Consider the following 20,385-nt stretch of genomic DNA (forward strand, 5'->3'; position numbering starts at 1 on the left):
CACGGCATTGAGAAAATCCACTCTCACTCAGAAGTCAGCTTTTAGTTACAAAGACCCTCTGTAAATAGTCGGTGCAAAAAACAATTGGAAGGCGGTGAAACCAATGCGAATCCTGTATGTTTCATTCTGCACAAGTTAGATTACTTCATTGGTCAAGGCAGGCTCATTGTGATCACAGGTGATCCCAAAACCTTGGTATGTGTTTCCTGGGCTCTCTCACATCGTAAAGGCTTATATCCTGCTCACGTCACACACCAACTCGTGTCAAAGGCTCTGCTCCACGTGGTTGTTCAAGGACCTTGAGGCCAAAGAGCCCTCCACTGACTTCTCTGCAGTGTGGAGGCCTCAAGGGTTGTGGGGGCAAAACTGTAGGCACCGTCGGTAAGTTCACGTCCTGTTTGCCGGCGGGCAGAACGCAGTGCCTTGGCTCCGTTTAACTTCGAGGGACTACTATTCACTGCGTAAATAGTCATAAAGCCAAAGAAGCAGTTTGGTAAACAGCACCAGTCTCTAACACCACCTGCCCCACCGATCAGCAAATACCAGCTTCAGTCTTCCCTTCACACTTACCTGTCCAGCCCAAAGCTCAAGATGGCCAGTGGCGTGTGAGTTCCCTGCTGGCCCAGTGGTTAGGATTCCAGGCTTCCACTGCCTTGGCCCAGGTTTAATCCCCGGCTGGGGCCGGGGACTGAGATGCCGCAAACTCCGGGGCACAGCCAAAAAAAGAGGGAAAAAAAATACGCTCGTGATGCAGTATGCTCTGAGCGGGCTCCTTGTGGTCCAGTGATGTACGAGCTAAAAAGGAAACTCGGCACCCTCTACTCACCACACACGCCCAGTACACAGTCGTGGCCCAGGAACAGAGCGACAGCAAACAAATCCCTTGCTTGGAAAGAAGTTCCCTCAGTCGTGTCTGACGTTTTCCTACGCCATGAACTGTAGCCTGTCCGTGGGATTCTCCAGGCAAGGACGCTGGAGTGGACGGACATTCTCATTCTCTATTTCGGGGACCTTCCCGACCCAGGAAACGAACCCGGGTCTCCTGCGCTGCAGGTGGATGCTTTACCATCCGAGCCACCAGGGAAGCCTTTGACAAGAAAGGGTGAAAATTCAAACACACAGCAGTCGTGGCCCACAGCAGGTCTGGACTCCCAAGGGGAGAGCGTTACGAGGGCCTCAGGTCACGCTCCTTCATGCAACCTTGATTCTACTTTCTGGTTGGAACTCCTCTCTGGGTTGCCCTCTGCAGCCTCTGACCCTTCCCTCTTGGACGGGCTCCCTTTTCCATTATCCATCCTGGCCGTGCCTAAAGTGGATTTTGGGGAGCCTGCACGCTTTAGGGGTTGCCATCTTCTGCTTCCTGCTGGTGCAAGGATGCTGGCCTGAAACTTGCTTTAGGTCTCAATATTCAACAGCTTTTTAAATCCAGGTTCACGGTTTCTTAGTAATTCACCTTCCTGAAAAAGCTGACAGACTTTTGTTCTATATGCTTCTGAAAAGAGCAGGATCCTACAGTCCCAGCCATTCAATCCTAAAGGAGATCAGTCCTGGGTGTTCACTGGAAGGACTGATGCTGAAGCTGAAACTCCAGTACTTTGGCCACCTGATGCTAAGAGCTGACTCATTGGAAAAGGCCCTGATGCTGGGAAAGATCGAAGGCAGGAGGAGAAGGGGATGACAGAGGATGAGATGGCTGGATGGCATCACCGACTCGATGGACGTGGGTTTGGGTAAACTCCGGGAGTTGGTGATGGACAGGAAGGGCTGGCGTGTTGCAGTTCATGGGGTCGCAAAGAGTCGGACACAACTGAGCGACTGAACTGAACTGAACTGAACAGTCCTTCCCCGCGACACACACACGGAGCCCCTGCCATGTACTCTGCCTGCCTTTGGTCCGTGGAAATCTGTAGCCAAAGAATAGGTTTAATCAGCAAAGTGAGAAAAACGCAGAGACAAAGGGACACTGTCAAGGAGGCCAAATAAAAACCGCACAGTCGTTAAGCATAGTCAAGGCCTGCTAGCTCTTTCTCAAGGGCTATATACAACACTCTGAGCCGTGTCCTACGAACTGCCTCATAGATACGGAAACTCCCACCAGGTGGAGAAGCGAACTGCAAGATGACCAGGCTGTAGGCTTGACGTGAGCTGCCACAGTTCCAAGAACTGGCCTCAAGAAATGGAAACAAACTGACCTTGGAACTGAAGCTTAACGACCCCTAAAGGAATCCATGGCAGGAACTAACGCAGTACTGTAAAGCAGAGATCCTCCAACTAAAACTAAATAAAAGTTTTTAAAATAACCAGGATGACGCTGGTCAGACCGCCAATGACCAGTTTCAAGATGACCCTCAGAGCTGACTGTGCTGTTTCGGCATGCGGCCCCTCCCTCAGCCTACAGAAGCTCCTGCCCCTCATTGTCAGTGGGGGCGATCGGCCTTTGGAGGGGAGTCCACCCTTCCCCGCAGTTTGCTGGCATCCAAAATAGAGCGAACTTTCCTTCCCACCAACCTGGCCTCTTTATCAGCTCTTGAGCAGCTGGACCCCACTTTCGATTACACTTCCACAAAGCTTCCTGTTTCAGCACACACACAAAGTTCTTTCCTCAGAAGCGTTTTTAAGCCTAGCCTATTTCTTGCTTTCTTTTCCCAGGTGTCTCCTCTCTTAACGGCAACCTTGCAATTATCTGAAACAAGAGATGAGAAGTCACATTCGTTCTCTGTATTTGTTTCCACTTGGCTAAGTTATCTTCACCGAAAACTTTTAAAGGCCCTTTCTGGTTTTATCTCTTATGATGTAGATCCAGAAACAGTCGAATGTTTTAATGCTCCAATTATTTTGATTTCTTCTCTGTTCCTTTTCATTGCTGCTTTCAAACTGCTCTGAAATTAATCAAATCATTAGAAAAACGGATTAGGATCAATAGGGGCTGAGATGGAAAGTGTGTGAAGCAGTTGAACAGTAATGCAACACGAGCTTTGTGAAGGAAATGAACCTCCTCGTGGAAAACGATCACTGTGATGAAAGGCAAAGACACGGGACACAGAGCCCCAAGCTACAGAGTTAGTGCGCGGCATTCAGGTTTCAGAATGATCTCCACTGGAAACCACCGCCGCAGGGACCGGCTCGCCAGTAGAAGGATGAGAGAGATTGATGAGAAAGAGTCACTGCTCATGGATGGTGATTAAGAAGCTATCTGGGAGCAAATGGGAATTTGCTGTATGACTCAGGGAACTCAAATCCGGCTCAGGAACAGCCTAGTGGGGTGGGAGGGGGGACATGGGTCAGCGTGTGGCTGATTCATGCTGATGCTTGGTAGAAAACAACACAGCATTGCAAAGCAATTATCCTTCTGTTAAAAAATAAACAATATTAAAAAAAGAAAAAGGAGACTATCTGAGGAGAAAATATTGGCTGTATTGTGTCACGGGTCATTCCCTCAACCCACTCACCTTGGAGGGCAGAGATGATAGAGAAAGACACCCTTGTGAGAGGCTTATGAGACGAGAATATTATTGTGTTCCCCCCAGCTTCACACATGGCTCATGGAACGATTTGGAAGAACATCACCAGGAGCTCTAGAAAATCTAAGGTAGCTGATTTTTTTTGTATAAAATGGAAGATTCTTCTTCTGTAGCTGAGCCGGGATTCAAAAGAGATTCCTATCCCTGTAATGAAAGGCCAAAGCTATGGGAACTTTCCTGCCAGTTAGTCCCGGCGGTTAGGAGCCCACGCTTCTACAGCAGGGGCCGCGGGTCCGACCTCTGGTCAGGAAGCTGAGACACCACCTGCCATGCTGCGCAGTCAAACAGAACAAGCCAAAGCTATGGAGACGGCTCATATAAGAAGTTAGAGTCCCTATGAAGGAGCAGCTTCTGCCTTCACTCATGCAAAATGCCACATATCAGGCACGTGTCAAGGGCTGGGTACGTGACGGTGAGAAGGTAAAGTCGCTGCCCCAGTCGCTTGCTTTCTCTGTAGGAGGGGGACTTGGTGGGGACGGGAGATGGAGGTTAGACCAAACCACAAGCAGTAAATAGTTCCAGACGGTGAGGAGTGCTGCACAGGACACCCAGCCCGAAGAGGGCCAGAGGGGCAGGCTGAAGAGGGACTCCCAGATCCAGTGGGTCTACACGAAGGGCAAGGGCCATGGGAGGCCACTGCAGGGTTCTGAGCAAAGGAATGGCATAGCTGGACGACATTTCTCAAGGCCAGGTCAAACGCTGCATGGAAAGTGTTCCAAAGGTGGGGAAGCGTGCACGCTGGGAACTCAGAGAGGGGGCTTCTGTGTAGTTCAGACGGAAGGTGTTTGAAAGAGGCACCAGAGTTGATGGTGAGTACGGAGACAAATTGAGGCTGTGGTCTGGAGGCACGGTCAGAGGGACCTGCTGCTGCGTTAGATGTAACGAAAGAGAACCAGAGAGGAAGGGGGGATGACCCTTTGCCTTTGCAGCCATAACCGTATTGCATGCCTGCTGTCACTCCACTCGTGTCCGACTCTTTGAACCCTATGGGCCATAGCCTGCAGGCGCCTCTGTCCACGGGATTCTCTGGGCAAGGATACTGGAGTGGGTTGACATGCCCTCCTCCAGCGGATCTTTCCCACCCAGGGATCGAAGCCGCATCTCTTGCGTAAATCTTCTGTATCAGCAGCGGGTTCTTTACCACTAGTGCCACCTGGGAGGCCCTGTAGCAAGGCTTAGCCAGACCCAAGGAGCAGAAAGGCTGCCTTCATTCTGTGAGAGAAGAAAAGAGTCCCAGCAGACAGCTAACCGTTCATACGTTAGAAGAGAGAAAGGAAGCAAATATGCAAACAGATTCACAATGTCAGGAAATGGCTCACATCTGAAAACCAAGAGACAAGGGCAGAAAAATATGAACGCACATTACACACCTACAGTTTCAAATACCCCGTATCGCCCTGAGCATCCCAGTGGGCCCTAAACAGAGCCTTGGAGCTTCAGGCGCCAAAGCCCAGATAATCAGCCGCACCTTCAGGGGACAGATAGACTTTCATCCACAGCGACATGCTGGAGGCCGAGCGTCGACCCAGGATGGTTCCCTGGAAGGAGAGCCAGAGACGCCCCCTGCTGCAGACAAAGCGCCAAATTCAGGAAACGACTTACGCGGGAGAGGAGCCCAAATGCGTCGGAAATGGGAATGCTGCACGGGACCACGTGATTTTTAATGGGAATGCTGCATGGGACCACGTGATTTTTAATGGGAATGCTGCACGGGACCACGTGATTTTTAATGGGAATGCTGCACGGGACCACGTGATTTTTAATGGGAACGAACAGCTTGTACTCATGTTAGCCAAGGAGTGAAAGACGATGATGACGAAGCTGGGCCTCTCAGGGTGATGCGCCTCCGCGGACGTTCCTAACCACTGCCGACTCGGTACGTTTACGCTGTACCACACGCCACACCAACCGCTTTACCCGCCTGTGTCATCGCTATCTCACGGAGACGGAGCCACTCTTGAGAAACGCAGAGCGTGATGAGCACAGACTCGGGAGCCTGGAATCAAATCCCAGCGCCGTCCCTTACCAGCCGGGTGAACTTGGGCAAGTGACATCCTCTCCTCGTGTCTGAAGTTCCCTGTTGATCTGAAAGACAATGGGAGCCACTCCAATAGGGTCCCTGAGAGGGTGAGAGGTCGGATATGTGCAGTGCTTAGCACAGGGCCTGCACAGAGTGATACTCAATCAGTGACGACGCCTGTGAACTACGTTATGGTTCCTGATCAGTCACTAAGTCGTGTCCGACTCTTTGCGACCCCATGGACCGCAGCACGCCGGGCTCCTCTGTCCTTCACTATCTCCTGGAGTTGGCTCAGATTCACGTCCACTGGGTTGGTGATGCCATCCCACCATCTCATCCTCTGCTACCCACTTCTCCTTTTGCCTTCAACCTTTCCCAGCATCAGGGTCTTCTCCAGTGAGTCAGCTCTTCACATCCGGTGGCCAAAATGTTGCAGCTTCAGCCACAGTCCTTCCAGTGAACAATCAGGGTTGACTTCCTTTAGGATGGACCAGTTTGATATTCTTGCAGTCCATGAAAGGGCTGAACTATTAGCTTGCCACTCACAGGGAAAGAACTGGACACTGAGAGATGTGTAAGTCACTTATCTAACATCACACAGAAGAAACGGGACAAAGCCAGGGTTTTAATCCGCATCTGGCCTCCAGACTCAGTGCGCTTAACCACTGTCCTATACCAGACAATTCACGCTGGCCAGCTGTGACAGCTTGTCTCCAAACAGGAGACCCAGTGAACCACACCTTGGAGCGGTCCACCCCCACAGGGAGTCTGTGCCTGTCCTGTGACATCATTTAGCCGGAGGAAGGTAGCAGAAGTGATGCCAGTTCCAGACCCTTAAGAGGGTCTGGCAGCTTCTGCCTTCACGCTCCTGGGAGCCCTGAGCTCCCGTGAACTGTCTGATCCACAACAAGACAACTGTCCAGTGAAGCCATGTTGGGGACAAGGCGCTGACCCATTAGACTGAGTCAGCTCTAATGCTTTGTAGCCACTCTCAGCAAACTAGAACTTAACCCTGAAATGCCTCAAGGTTAAGAAATCAAAACCTAAGGACCGTCAATCACAACCAACTAGGTTTTCTCAAATATGGCAACTGCTTAAGCTTTAACCAACCAAATAATTTCCCTGCTTTCTTTCCACATCCTCTCTACAGAAGTCTTGGCTGTAGTTTCAGTGGGTGGAGTACCCCTAACCACTTCTGGTTAGGAAGTATGGCACTGCCCGATTCGAATGGATTTTTTGCTCAAATACACTCAGAAGTTTTAATATGCCTCAGTTTATCTTTTAACACAAGTAACTTTTTAAGCCTCTATGTTTGGGACTATTTGTTATACAATAAAGGGCTTCCTCAAAGGCTCAGCGGTAAAGAATCTGCCTGTGATGCAGAAAACGTAGGAGACGCGGGTTCAGTCCCTGGGTCAGGAAGATCCCCCAGAGGAGTTAATGGCAACCCACTCTAGCATTCTCGCCTGAAAAGTCCCATGGACAGAGGCACTTGGAAAGCTCAGTCCAAAGAGTCACAAAGAGTTGGGTACAGCTGAGAGAGTGAGCCAGTGAGTCACACAGTAATGTAGACCTGAAACACCAGTCCAGGAGGAAAAGCCTTACTGGGGAAAAACATGTCAGCAAAACAATGCTGAGACCCAGAGTGACCACCACATCCGGAAGCAAGATACGGAAAGGGTAAGGGCCCACGGCGCAGGATCTAAGCAAGCAAAGCTCAAGCCCGGCCACCGCCACGACTAACTAACTACACAAGTTACTCAATAGTGCCCGGACCCATTCCCTCCTCTGTATAATACGTATATCTCACAGTGTGGTAGTAGCGACTCGATATAAGCCCTATTAATGACGCTAGAATAGTGTCTGACATAGTTAAGAAAAAGCCACCAAAAATTAGCAACTGCTATTTTTATTATTTAAAAAAAAGAGCATAATTATTCTAGATGCCAGTAAATTGACCAATGCGAGGCACAGATGGATCCCTCAGTTCTCGTCTCTAACTTTCCCAAGAATAGCACCACTTTGTATCATTGTGCTTTGGAAAATGCCAGTGCACAATATTTTAAGAGTTTGACAAGGACAACAAAAATAAATAAACAAGAGAAGCTTACGACCCATCTCAGTGGCCTCGAAGAGTGTTGACATCCAAGCTATTACTGCAAATAAGATTGTTAGAGAAACTTACAATGGCAACATGTTTGGGTTTTTTTTTTCCAGCTGAAAAGTAATTTACAATTCGGACACGAGGTGGTATGTGACTGCTTCCACGCAAAGAAGTTTAAAACCTATCCCCCTTCATCAGAGCAGAATAATACTTAGCTTTCAGAAAAAACACAGCAAGCAGAGGAACCACAGAGGCAGAGTAGGGTGCATTGCACAATCACCATTTGATGAGCAAGAAAAGGGAGCTGCTGAGTCCTTCTCAGAAATACAGGCAGCGTCTCCCTCTGCATAGCCCGGGAGTTCACCTCGGTGCTCTGTGAGGACCCAGATGGGTGGGGTTGGGGGCGGGGATGTCCTCGAGGGAAGGGATGTGTGTATACCTAAAGCCAATTCACTTCATTGTACAGCAGAAACTAACATGACCCTGTAAAGCAATTATACTCAATAAAAATACAATTTTTTAAATTAAAAATCCAATTACTGAGTCTAGCATCTCTGAAAACACGTAAAGGAAAAAAAAAAAAAAAAAGAAAGAAAAGTGATTTGATGAGTCGCTTAGTCATGTCCGACTCTCTCTGACCTCGTGGACTGTAGTTCCCTGGGCTCCTCTGTGGACCTGAATTCTCCAGGCAAGAATACTGGAGTGGGTGGCCTTGCCCGCCTCCAGGGGATCTTCCCGACCCACGGATCAAACCCACTCACTGGCAGGCAAGTTTTTTACCACTAGCACCACCTGGGAAGCCTAAAAGCAAATGTTAAATCAATGGAAAAGCCTGTAAAGTGAGAATGAGACATTCCAAAAGACATCAGACTTCAGGGGACAAGAGCCACTTGGAACACTCAGAAGACATCCGTCTGGACAGAAGAGGACCCACTAAGTCCTCACCTTGAGATCTTGAATATTGGAAAGGGACAAAAAGAAATAAGCCAGAATTGTTATTTATCTTTCAACAAAAGTAATTTAATACCAGCACAGACTTGAGGACTATCACCAGACCTTTGGCAAGCTGGAGCGGGTCACTGATGCTTGAACCTGTTCGACATCCTACATCGCTTCATCAGAGATGTTTCTGTTGTTTACACTAAGTCATGTGCGACTCCTTTTCGACCCCACAGACCGGAGCCCGCCAGGCTCCTGTGTCCGTGGGATTCTCCAGACAGGAACACTGGAGTGGGTTGCCATTTCCTGCTTTGGCAGGCAGATTCTTTACCACTGAGCCACCAGGGAAACCCTCAGAGACGTTTACCTTGCTTTGGTACAGACCCTCTCCCTCCATCATTTTTGATACGTGGATTTCTGGATCACACGAACCTTTTCTCATGACTAGAGTCTTGAGATTCTGCAGCCCAGAGTTGGTAAAACCAAGCATATAGCCCATTCTCTAAATCCCTCCTTAAGAAACATATTGATTTCTGTCTGAAAGTGCTACAGGTTCCTCAAGAAGCCTGGTAATTATAGCAGGCAGCTGTGGTGAAGTGGAAGAAACCCCGGGGCTGTAATTCAAGAGTCTTATTCACTCAACAAACACTTGCTGAGGCCCCGGGGTAAGCAAGGCCGCGTTAGGTACAAGATAGAATATACAAGTGGTGCTCAAGCGTATCCAGCTCTTTGCACCCCCACAGACTGTAGCCCACTAAGCTCCTGGACATGGAATTTTCCAGGCGAGAATATTGGAGTTGGTTGCCATTTCCTACTCCTGGAGATCTTCTTGACTCAGGGATCGAACCCTTGTCTCTTGCACCTCCTGCACTGATAGGCAGACTCTTTACCACTAGTGCCAACTGGGAAGCCCCCACAAAAAGAAGGACTGAAGACCGAAGGCACCAGGAGCTCAGCTTTCAATGTCACCACCACGCCTAGCACAGGACTGGCGTCTAACAGCTCTCCAACAGATGTGTGTTGAACCACATTAATCTTGCCACTAATCAATTTCCCTCTTCAGGCTTCAGATACCACCTCTCTTTATTTTTTTTTTTTCAGTGACTTAGAGCCACACTTCTCAAACTTTAATGGGCAAACCCATTCCCCGGGGACCTTGCTAAGGCTCAGACTCTATCAGCAGGCATGGCAGAACCTAGGAGCTGCCTTTCTAGCAAGCCTCCTACACCCTTGGTCCACGGACCACACTTCGAGTAGCAAGGAGTGAGATGATCTCTCGGGGAGAGATTCTGGCTACCACTCTACCCTTTTGAAGTGTGGAAAACAGTAGAGACTCTAAGTGTGGAAGGAAGTGGAAGAGGAGCAAAGTGAGCTGGGCGTGGTGCTGGGCTGGATCCAGGTTCGTGGAAGCTTCTCCCCGAAGCCGGCAGGAAAGGCCCACTCTTTTGTTGCAGTGCACAAACAAAGCTTTCAGGGTCTGTAAAAAGCATCAGGAATCATCTTGCTGGCTCGGAAGGCTCTATCTCTTAATGATTCTTCCTGTTTTTCTCAGCCTGATCCAAGAGAATAAGAAAACAGCCCCAGTGAAGGTCAGCAGAGGTCAGGGAGGTCCCTGGAGAGGCTGCTTTCAGCCCACACGTGGGGAGAGAAGGCAGCTGGAGGCCCTACCTCAGCCCTGCCGGTTTCTAGCCTGACTCCTTGCTAACCCAGCCCCATGCCAGAGTGTCAGGAGGACAGGGGACTCGGGATGGGGAGCCCTGCTCCAAGTCAGCGCCGCTCAAAGCCACACTCATTACAACTGCTGGGTATGCCAGTGGGCCAGACGCCCCAGAGGACACAGCATCAAGAGAGTCAGGGCCTGCTAGGAGCGCGTGTCTGTAAGGGCAGGAAGGTATCCGCAGAAGACAGACTGCAACGCAGAATGTCACCAAGGACACGCCAAAGAGACCCACAGGTGGTACAGAGATTTAAAGAGCTGCGACCCCAATTGCAAATATGCAGCCTCCTTTTCTCAAAAAAAAAGAGAGAGAGAGAGAATCCCAGCATTTTGGCCCATGCACAAACATTTCCGGAATGATCACTTACATCTGGACTCAGCACAGTGTTTGATAACATCTGTCAGGCCCTGTCACAACATTCAATTTTAAACACCAAGGTCCCATTCTGCTCCGTGTTACGTGGCAGCCTGGATGGGAGGAGAGTCTGGGGGAGAATTTGCATTTCACTTGAAATTTAAAGAAATGTGAGAGGTGTTGCCTTAAAGGCATCAAGGGAAATATCATGAAGGGGGCATCTGAAACTTGAAGGTGGGTATGGGAATCCTCAAGACAGAAATGAGAATATTCCAAATCAGGGGAAAATAGGAGAGAGGGTACAAAGGGGGATTTTAACGCACGTTCAGGGTGGAATCCAGCGTGACTAGAGCTCATGGGAAAACTGGCTGGTCAAGAGAGGCTGAAAGCCAAAGGAGGGTTCTCATCACTAAGGCCTAAGTCTCTCTTTCCCCTCATAGAGTCTGATAGAAGCCCACGTACACACACAGTTACCCGGCCAACTTTTAGGACTCTGCCTGTAAAACATGATACTACATGCATACGTGCAATGGAATATTACTTAGCCATAGAAACGAACACACGAGTCATTTCTAATGAGGTGGGTGGTCCTAGAGCCTGTCGGGCAGAGTGGGGTCAGCCAAAAAGAGGAAAACAAATATTGCGCATTAACGCATATATGTGGGACCCAGAAAGGTGGTTCGGAAGACCCTGTTTGCAGGGCAAGCAACGGGGACGCAGAGGGAACAGACGTGCGGGTGCTGTGAGGGAAGGAGAAGGTGGGATGAATCGCAAGAGCAGCGTGGAAACATGCACGCCGCCATGTGTAAAACACAGCCTGTGGGATTTGCTGTGAGACACAGGGAGCTCAAACCCTTGCTCCCTGACAACCTAGAGGGCTGGGATGGGCTGGGAGGGGGGAGGGAGGTTCAGGAGGGAGGGGACGTGTGTATACCTACGGCCCATTCATGCTGACGAATGCTTCTGCCATAGCAGAAGCCAGTCTGATACTGTAAAGCAATTATCCTCCCGTTAAAAAGAAACTTCTGAAAAATGGCACCACAGTGATCCCCAGCAATTCATTGGTCCAACCATTTTTAACTGAACCCTTAACATATGTGGAGCCGCCATAGCTCAGTTGGTAAAGAATCTGCCTGCAATGCAGGAGACCCCAGTTCGATTCCTGGGTCAGCGAGATCCCCTAGAGAAGGGATAGGCTACCCACTCCAGTATTCTGGCCTGGAGAATCCCGTGAACTGTATAGCCCACGGGGTCACAAACAGTCAGACAGTACTGAGCGACTTTCAGTTTCACTTAATATATGTGAAGCACCTTCCCAGGGACTAGAAATGCCACAGAGGGATAAACCAGACACATCCCGGAGAGCTGGGCAGACGACAGGTAGCACGCAGTGGGAGGAGGAACACGGGACTGAAATCAGAGTCATCTCGGCCGCAGACCCTAGCTGTGCGTTAAGCATGAACCATTTCCCATCTCTGGGCCTTGGCGTCCACCTCCCTGCTGGGGGAGATTGTACTTATCGCCCAGGATTGTTGTGGAAACGAACCTTCGGGAAGGAACGCCCCGTTGCGTTGGCACGCTGCAGGCATTCATTACCGGTTTGTTCTGTCTTGGGTCCCGCAGAGAGGCGCTGATTTCCAGGGCCTCACTCCGCCCCGGCAGTTCGGAGACTCTGCGGCTCCTGTCACTGTGCCCAGCCCCAGGGCCCTGGCATGTCCCAGCGAGGGGGACTCTTCCCCAGCCCTGGGCAAGTTCTCCGCTCCCCCACCCCACCCCCCCACCCCCGCCGCCCACCCCGAGGGTGGCCTGAGACGAGGCCGGTGGTTCAGGCAGCCTTTAATCAGGATGCCTCCGCAGCCGCTCCAGGCGCCGGCAGGCCGCCCAGCTGCCCCGTGGGCATCCTCGCTGCTCCACCGACCCGTTGCCATGGCAGTAACCCCCAGAGACAGCCAGGACTGGCCAGAGCTGAAGAAGAAGGTTCTGTTCCTCTGATTCAATCTGCCTCGATTTCAGTTGATGTCAGGGTCCCAGAGTGAGAAATCACAGCAGAATTTAAATTGATTGAACACTCCTTTTCAACCCTGAACCATCTATTAAGCGCTTTCTACCCCTGATCTCATTCCATACTCACGATGACACTGTGAAGTGGGGATTCCCAGCCCCACTTAGCAAAACCGCAACCTGGGGTTCAGAGAGGTGAACACCGATGTCACACAGGTGGTCAGTGAAGCCAGGACACAGCTGTGCCCCCCTGCACCCCCAGCCCAGGGTTGCATGATTCCAGAGCCTCTCCGAGCTTCCCCAGAGCCAGGGCCATCGTCCCCCTGGCCTGAACGTTCCTGCAGCTCAAGGAGGCAGCTGCAGAGAACAGAGCCCCCGGGTCCTTCTGGGACCCCAAGGAGTTCTCAGACACAAAGTCAGATGACTCTGACCACACACTACTCAGGCAGCTGCCCGAAAACATGTTCGGGGATTTCCTAATGCAAGCCCAATTTCAAACAGCCTACTTTTCAAAAAAAAAAATTGAAAATTCCAGCATTCTGGCCTCCACACCAACACGTCTCCGGAATGGTCTCTTACATCTGGACTCAGCACAGTATTGGATAATATCTGTCAGACCCTGTCACAACATTCGATTCTAAATGCCAAGGTTCAGCCCTGCTCAGTGTCGTGGGCAGCCCGGATCGGAGGGGAGTCTGGGGAAGAGTGGATACATGCATGTGTCCGGCTGAGTCCCTTTGCTGCCCCCCTTAAACTCAGCATTATCCATCAGCTGCGCGTGCTGTGCTTGGTAAGTCAGTTCAGTCGTGTCCAACTCTTTGTGACCCTACGGACTGTAGCCCGCCAGGCTCCCCTGCCCACGGGATTCTCCAGACAAGAATTCTGGAGTGGGTTGCCATGCCCTCCTCCAGGGGATCTTCGCAACCCAGAGATGGAACCTGCATCTCTTAAGTCTCCTGCATTGGCAGGTGGGTTCTTTCCCACTAGCGCCACCTGGGAAGCCCATCAATCAGCTAGCCTCCAATACAAAATAAAAAAAGGAAAAAATAAAAAATAATTAAAAAGAACAACAAAAAAAAACACACCAAGGTCCTTATATTCAGGCACAAGGGGAACACCTATCACTTTCTGGTTTCAGCTGCCGGGCTCTGCCCCACTGGAGGCGCACATCTGGTGTACCTGGGGATTCAGGCTTCTCCCTAAGCTCAGATGCTGGAAAACTCACTGAAAGAACAGGGTGGCTCTCCCTCCCTGCCACCTGCCCTCTCCCGCATGCCTGCTGACCTACTAGTCCCAACACTGGGAACCCATGACGTGGGGAAGTCCAGCCAGTCTCGGTGGCCCTGGACATCTGGATCCTCTACCCCCAGGCCATGGCTGAGAAGGGAGCCAGCCAGGCAAGGGGGCTGGGATAGCGGCTGGAGGGACTTCTGCCAAGCGGTCGACCTCCTGAACAAACACTTGTCCCGCTCTCTAGGGGTCAGCGGGGCTGTGTTTATGTATGCCTAGACCAGTCTGTTAATTAACTAACTCCCCGGGTGGTCTCTGGCCCCTAAAGCCTTCACCCCTTGGGGCTTGGGTTTCCTTATCTATAAAATCTCAGAATTAGATGAGTTGATTTTTTTTTTTGCTTTTAATTATTATTGGAGCAGAGTTGCTTTACACTGTTGCATTAGTCTCTGCTGAACAGCAAAGTGAAGGTATACATATCTCCCCACTCTCTTGGATTTCCTTCCCATTTAGGGCAACACGGAACACCGAGTAGGGTTCTCGGTGCTGCACAAAAGGTTCTCACTAGTGGCCTGTTCTATACAAGCATCGGTGGTGTATGTGTGTAGATCCCAGCCTCCCAATTCACCTCACTGCCCGCTTTCCTCCTCGGTGTCCACACGCTCGCTCTCTGCCTGTGTCTCCTTTTCTGCTTTGTAAATGGATGAGTTGATTTCCAAGGCTGCTTCTTGCTCTGGCGCTTTCTGATGCCAGGATCTACCTTGAAAGAGCAGGAGAGACAATGCTGGCTCCACTCCACGGACCTGGGCAATGCCTTCCACCCCCCGCCTCTGAGCCTGGGGTTCCTCAAGCTGACATGAACTCTCCCTCATGGCCTGCGTGCATTCCAGCAAATTCCAGAGCCGACACCTGCTCACCACCACCTCCACCAACCACCACCTCCACCAATCAGGCCTCCCTGATCTGCTGCAATAACCTCTGAGCAGAGGGGTCCAGCCACAGCGGGCGCCTCCTCCACCAGCCCGTTCTCCCCCAGGCCTCCAGGGCAATGTCACTACGGAACTCCCTGGTGCTCCAGGGCTTAGGACCCCACACTCTCAGAGCTGAGGGCCTGGGTTCAATCCCTGCTTGGAGAACTAAGACTCCACAGGCTGCACGGTGCAGCAAGAAAAAAAGAGAGAGAGAGGGTGATGTTTCTTTTCAAAACACAAACCCTCTGCTATTAGCATCCCGCTGATAAGCCTCCCCACTGCTCTTAGGATAAAGAAGAAAACCCCGGCCAACCCTTCAGCATCCTGTCACTCAACCTCCCCTTCTCCCCCCCAGGCACCAGCCACCTGGCCTCCTTTCTGTTCCCTAATGGACAAAGCTCCCTAACCCCGGAGGCTTTGTTCCCGCCAGGCCTTTGTCTAGAATCTGATCTGTGCCCGCTCTAACTCACCCCATCCTTCAATGAGTACATTCCTCCTCTCCCTTTAGGTCTCACCTCCACGCAGCCCCACTCAGGAGTCCACCCAGGAATGTGCCAGGCTCACTCAGAGGGCCTGCTCAGACTCCCCCACGAGACCACACCCCTCCCTGCACAGCATTCAATGATGAGACTATCTGTCTTCTCCCCACCTGCCCTGCAGTCTCCCTCGATAAGGATTCTCACTGGGGCAGACAGAGCTGGGAGTTCTACCCTTAGGCAGCCCCTGGGGTGGGAGGCAGAGGGGTGCCATCCCTTCCAGCAATCCCTGGCAGAGACCAGGCTCAGTCAGCTCTGATCTAAATCTCTGGGGATCCCAGAGAGACATCCTCCTGACTGCTGGAAAACTCTCCCCAAGGCCAGCTCGCGACCTCAAGTCTGCTGTGGGCTAGGCTCAGAGTTCATGCCAGCAGAGGGTGCAAAGGCGTTCCCACCAGAGACCTCCACTGCTGGCGGCCTTCCCAGCGGTGGGCCTGTTCTGAGCAGCAGCCAGCATCTGGGAGGGAGCCGGAGCTGGTGTTATAAAGGCAAGATGACCGGTGGATTCCTGGCTCTCTGGAAATGTCTTCAGTCCCTTCCCCGCTCCCCACCTCCTTCTACCAACTGACTCACATGGATCATTCAAATATGAGTGATCCTCCTCCTCCTCCAGGAAGCCTTCCTCGGTTGAACTAATGACCTCATGTCTGTACCTGTGTTCCCCCCACCCCAGCCCCAGCATCCCTCTGGCATGGTACTCAGAATACTACACAGAAAGTAAGTGTCTCCCCACCTGGCTGAAGGCTGCCTGAAAGAAGTGACATCACCAGACCCAGTGCCCAGAACCCAGCGACTTCTTAGAAAAACGGTCATTGTATCAATGAGGAAAATGCATCTCTGAGAGGAAGAGTGACGTGCCCCCAAGGCCACATGACATGTCACTCACCAGCAGAGCCAAGCATCCAACCCAGGTCTCTAACCACAAGCTGTCACCCTCTTTCCCCACTGCCTCCCTGTCTTCCTGCGAATGGCCAGTGTTCATGACTCTGGGGACCGAGGACACGCCAAAGACTCGGGAGGAGAGCATCCTGAAGGCAGGATCCCTGGGGTGTCCCCAGGGGAGACAGTCTCCACTCAGGACTGAAGTTCGTGGAGAATCCAGCCTCAGATCCAGCAAAGCCATGGGCACGTGGCAGCAAACCATCCCTCCTCTGCAAGCAGAAAAGCCGTCCTCCAGGACAGTCTGGGGTCCTCCCTCCAGCCCCTGTCCTGGAGCAGATGCTTTCTAAGAACCAGCCAGGATTTACCAAGCCTGCTGTCTCACTCCATCAGGCACCGCCAGACCTTAAGCTTCCTGAGGGTGGGGACACCTATGCTACCTTTGGATCGTAGAATACATTATCTGCAAGGGCCTCTCAGATTCACCTGGCTGCATCTATTTACATATACATCTGAGAAGTGGGGTCCAAAGGGGTAAAGCCACACTCCCCGGTCACTGGGCGAAGGCCTGACAAAGCTGGGGTCTGAGCCGTCCCCCAACCGTGTCCCACACGGATCCCCACTGCACAGGACTCCAGTTCCACAAGCAGCATCCTTGAATCTCCTCCAGGCCTGAGAGCAGAGCTGGTCCCTGTGAAGTGTGAAAATGAAGTGAAAGTCGCTCACTTGTGTCTGACTCTTTGCGACCCCACGAACTTCAGCCTGCCAGGCTCCTCTGTCCATGGAATTCTCCAGGCAAGATTCCTTGAGTGGGTAACCTCTCCCTTCTTCAGGGGGTCTTCCCGACCCAGGAATCGAACTGGGGTCTCCTGCGTTGCAGGCAGATGCTTTACCAGCTGGGCCGCAGAGTTTGTTCATTGACGGACGGGGCCCGCCAAGACTCACACCGCAAATCCGATCACGTCACTTTCCCTGCTTAAAAGGCTTTGGTGGTTTCCTGCTACCCTGCGGACACGTCCCTCCTTCTTGCTGTGGCCGCCCTCGAAGCCCCAGGCCCCTGCTTTCTCTCCTGCCGCAGACCACGGTTGGCAGAGCGCCCGTCCGTCCTGGCTGAGCCCTCCTCAGCGGCCCTCACAAGCTCAGGGCGGCTCCCGCCTCCTTGCCAACCAACCCCTGCGGGTCCTTCAGCCCCTTCCGGTCTTCCTCCCCCCCAAAGCCTTCCCTCGGGCTCTCACAACCCCAGCCCACCCCCAGGCCCCCTGAACTCCATTGTGATCAGAACTCTACTGTGATCACTACCCATGCTCACCATCTCAACACTCCATCCGACCCCTGGGCGCCCTGAACTCCCTTATGATCGCTACACGTGCTCATCATCTCAACGCTCCATCCGACCTCCAGGCGCGCCGGGACCATATCTGTGTCCATCCTCCCCGTATTTCTGTCTCCACAGGCAGGCTTTGTCCTCAGCACTCAGGAGGCTGCCCTGAATATCGGTGCTTTGACTGGCAGGTGGGGACCCCCTCCCCTCCGCCCAGCCGTTTCCCTGGCTAGTGGTCGCTGACCGCAGGGCTGCGGCAGCTGAGGTCGAGGCACTAGGGAGGGGTGGGGGGCGGGAAGGGCTCCCAGGGAAAGTGCTCAGAGTCTCACCCGGGGTGGTGGGGGCACCCCAGGGGAGCACCCCTCCGGGAGCGCTGCTGTTCCCGCATCCGCCCGCTACCGGCCAGGATGCGTGGGGAAGGGGAAGTGCTCCTCTCCCTCTGACCCCCGGGGGCTGCTTCCTGAGCTTCCTTCAGGCTCGGGGAGCGACGGGCAGACGCGGGCAGTGGGGCTGCCACACGCTGCCGCCCCCAGACACACATCCTGCCGCTCCCGGCAGGATGTTATTGCAGAGTCCTGCGCCGTGATTGCCAGGAGATGGGCTTTCCTGAGCTCGTTAAGGGACCGCGCTCCTTTCTCGGGGCCAGCCCCCCTTTTCCTGTGCCCCCCCCCCGCGGAAGCAGAGAGGGAAAGGGGCCCTGGGGCAGCTCCCTGTGGACTGAGGCTGAAGACCACGATCCCTGAGGGCAGCGGGCCCCATCCCAGCGGCTCTGGGCACCAGGCAGTGCTTGGCACCGACCACCACTGTCTCGTTCAACCCTCAAAATAATCCCGGAAGACAGATGTCACCACTACCCTCGGTTTTACAGTCGGTGACCTGGGGCTCCTGAGAGGTTAACTGACGCGCTCCAGGGCACACGGCAAGAAGGAGATAGGCCAGGGATCCAGGGCTGCCTGACTCCGGCTCCCAGCCTCCCACACCACCCCCTTCGCTGCCATCCAGCCCACAACTGGGTTTTCAGCCCGTGTGAGTGAGGAGTGGCAGGGAGCGGAAGGCAGAGGCCTCCCCAGGACCAGCATTTCCCTCGAGAGAGTCCAGGGGTCCCAGCATCTCCCCTCATCTCTGAGAAAGAACTAGAGCTCACTTGGAGGTAACAAGACAGCTCCCATCTTGTTAGCCAGATTCAAGCCCCTCACCACCGAGGACGAGGTAGAAGAGGGTGAAGGCAGTCAGAAACTCAGCGGTGACAGTGGTCTCTCCTGGGTGACACTTTCTGGAAAGAGCAGCAACGTGGCAGCCGGGACAGACTGTGGCTTGGTCTGTGTCCTGCTGATTCTGCTACGAACTGAGTGATCCCAGGGTCCTGCACCTTCCGGGGCCTTCTTTTCCTGACCTGGGGAGTAGGATAACTCTCCCCACTGGCACCCACTCCAGTATTCCCGCCTGGAAAATCCCATGGACTTAGGAGCCTGCTGGGCCACAGTCCATGGGGTCGTAAACAGTTGGACAGGACTGAGGGGCTGAACGACAACAGTCCCCCACCACCCAGGGTGTCATAAAAATACAGGGATTCCATGGGCATAGAAGTACCTTGTAAACTGAAGCACAGAGCTCTGTTTCTGTTAAGTGGGTGTTCTTTCCTTCTTTCTGTCTCTGTAAGAACCCAGAGTAACAACTCTGGGGCCTGAAACTGGGTTCAAACCTCAGTCCTGCTGGTTTTGAGTTTTATGACCAGAGATGAGTGTTGTAAGGACTCTACGCCTCTGTCCCCAGCACACACACCCCCCCCCCGCACCCCCCCAACCTATTTTTTGATGTGGACCATTTTTAAAGTCTTTATTGAGTTTGTTACAACACTGCTTTGGGTTTTCAGCCACGGGCGTGTAGGATCTTAGCGCCCTCACCGGGGACCAAACCCACACCCCCTTCGTTGGAAGGCGACGTCTTAACCATTGGACCACAGGGAAGTCCTGAAGCCACTATTTCTAGGCAGAAAAAGAAGAGAGAGAGAACAGTAATACCTGCCTCGTAGATTTGTAGGGAAGATGCGACACGCGGACGTCCGAACACTGAGCACAGTGCCTGAGCTCGAGCTCCCGCTGAGCGGCAGCTGCTGCTTTATGGAGAATGATGATGATTATTTCTGCTCTTGCTTCTCTTATTCTGCTGAAGTCGCAGTCTAGCAACACAGTGCCCGGAGGAAAGGAGGTGGCCGGGTCCCCCGGTCAACAGCAAGGAGACCTGCTGAGTCCCCACCGCCAGCCACACAGAGCCACAGAAGATGAAGGGACAGAACCAGACGGACACAGACGGACAGAGGGAGAGCGAGAGGAGCACAGCAGATCCGCGTGGAATGGAGACGCGACGGGAAGAGCAAGCTGGCCCGCATGGCCCTCCTGCTCTGAGTCTATGGGATGCTAGTCTGAAGGCAGTGGCACCATCCAGGGTGTTGTGCTGCACTGGGTCATTGGGAGATGCTGGGAGGTAGGGACTGCCACGATTCCCAGTTTGCACAGCTGGAAGTTGACTTTGAGAGGTTCAGTGACTTGTCCAAGGTCACATAGCGAATGGCATGATTCAAACCCCCAAATGACTGCCAAGCCCACTTGCTCTAACTCCCAGAGGGGAGTCTAGGAGCCACCGTTCAGCAGCTGAGCGACGTTCTTCCTATATCTTGTCCACATTGGTTTCTCCCAAACCAGCACGACCGTAAGATTCACCTGACATGCTGTGCTTTTCCACACAGACCCCTGAGACCTGTGAGTCTAGATCCCAAGGAAGTTTCCTGGAT

The 20,385-nt window shown here is 52.6% G+C and overlaps 1 long non-coding RNA gene across 3 annotated transcripts; it reads right to left on the reverse strand.

The window, feature by feature from the left end:
• Positions 1-16: 16 nt before the first annotated feature.
• On the reverse strand, positions 17-17,841 carry LOC138420776 (uncharacterized). 3 transcript variants are annotated; one of them, XR_011249307.1, is made up of 4 exons: positions 14,516-14,820; positions 5,548-5,606; positions 571-2,879; positions 17-457 (listed from the first exon to the last, which is right to left on the reverse strand). It is a non-coding gene; the product is annotated as an uncharacterized lncRNA (long non-coding RNA). The 3 variants fall into 3 exon arrangements; XR_011249309.1 differs by lacking the exons at positions 5,548-5,606; positions 14,516-14,820 and adding an exon at positions 17,583-17,841 and having other exon boundaries at positions 571-1,087; XR_011249308.1 differs by lacking the exon at positions 14,516-14,820 and adding an exon at positions 17,583-17,841 and having other exon boundaries at positions 571-5,606.
• Positions 17,842-20,385: the final 2,544 nt, after the last annotated feature.

This window comes from Ovis canadensis, chromosome 15 (assembly GCF_042477335.2).
Source record: "Ovis canadensis isolate MfBH-ARS-UI-01 breed Bighorn chromosome 15, ARS-UI_OviCan_v2, whole genome shotgun sequence".
Classification (NCBI taxonomy): Eukaryota; Metazoa; Chordata; class Mammalia; order Artiodactyla; family Bovidae; genus Ovis; species Ovis canadensis.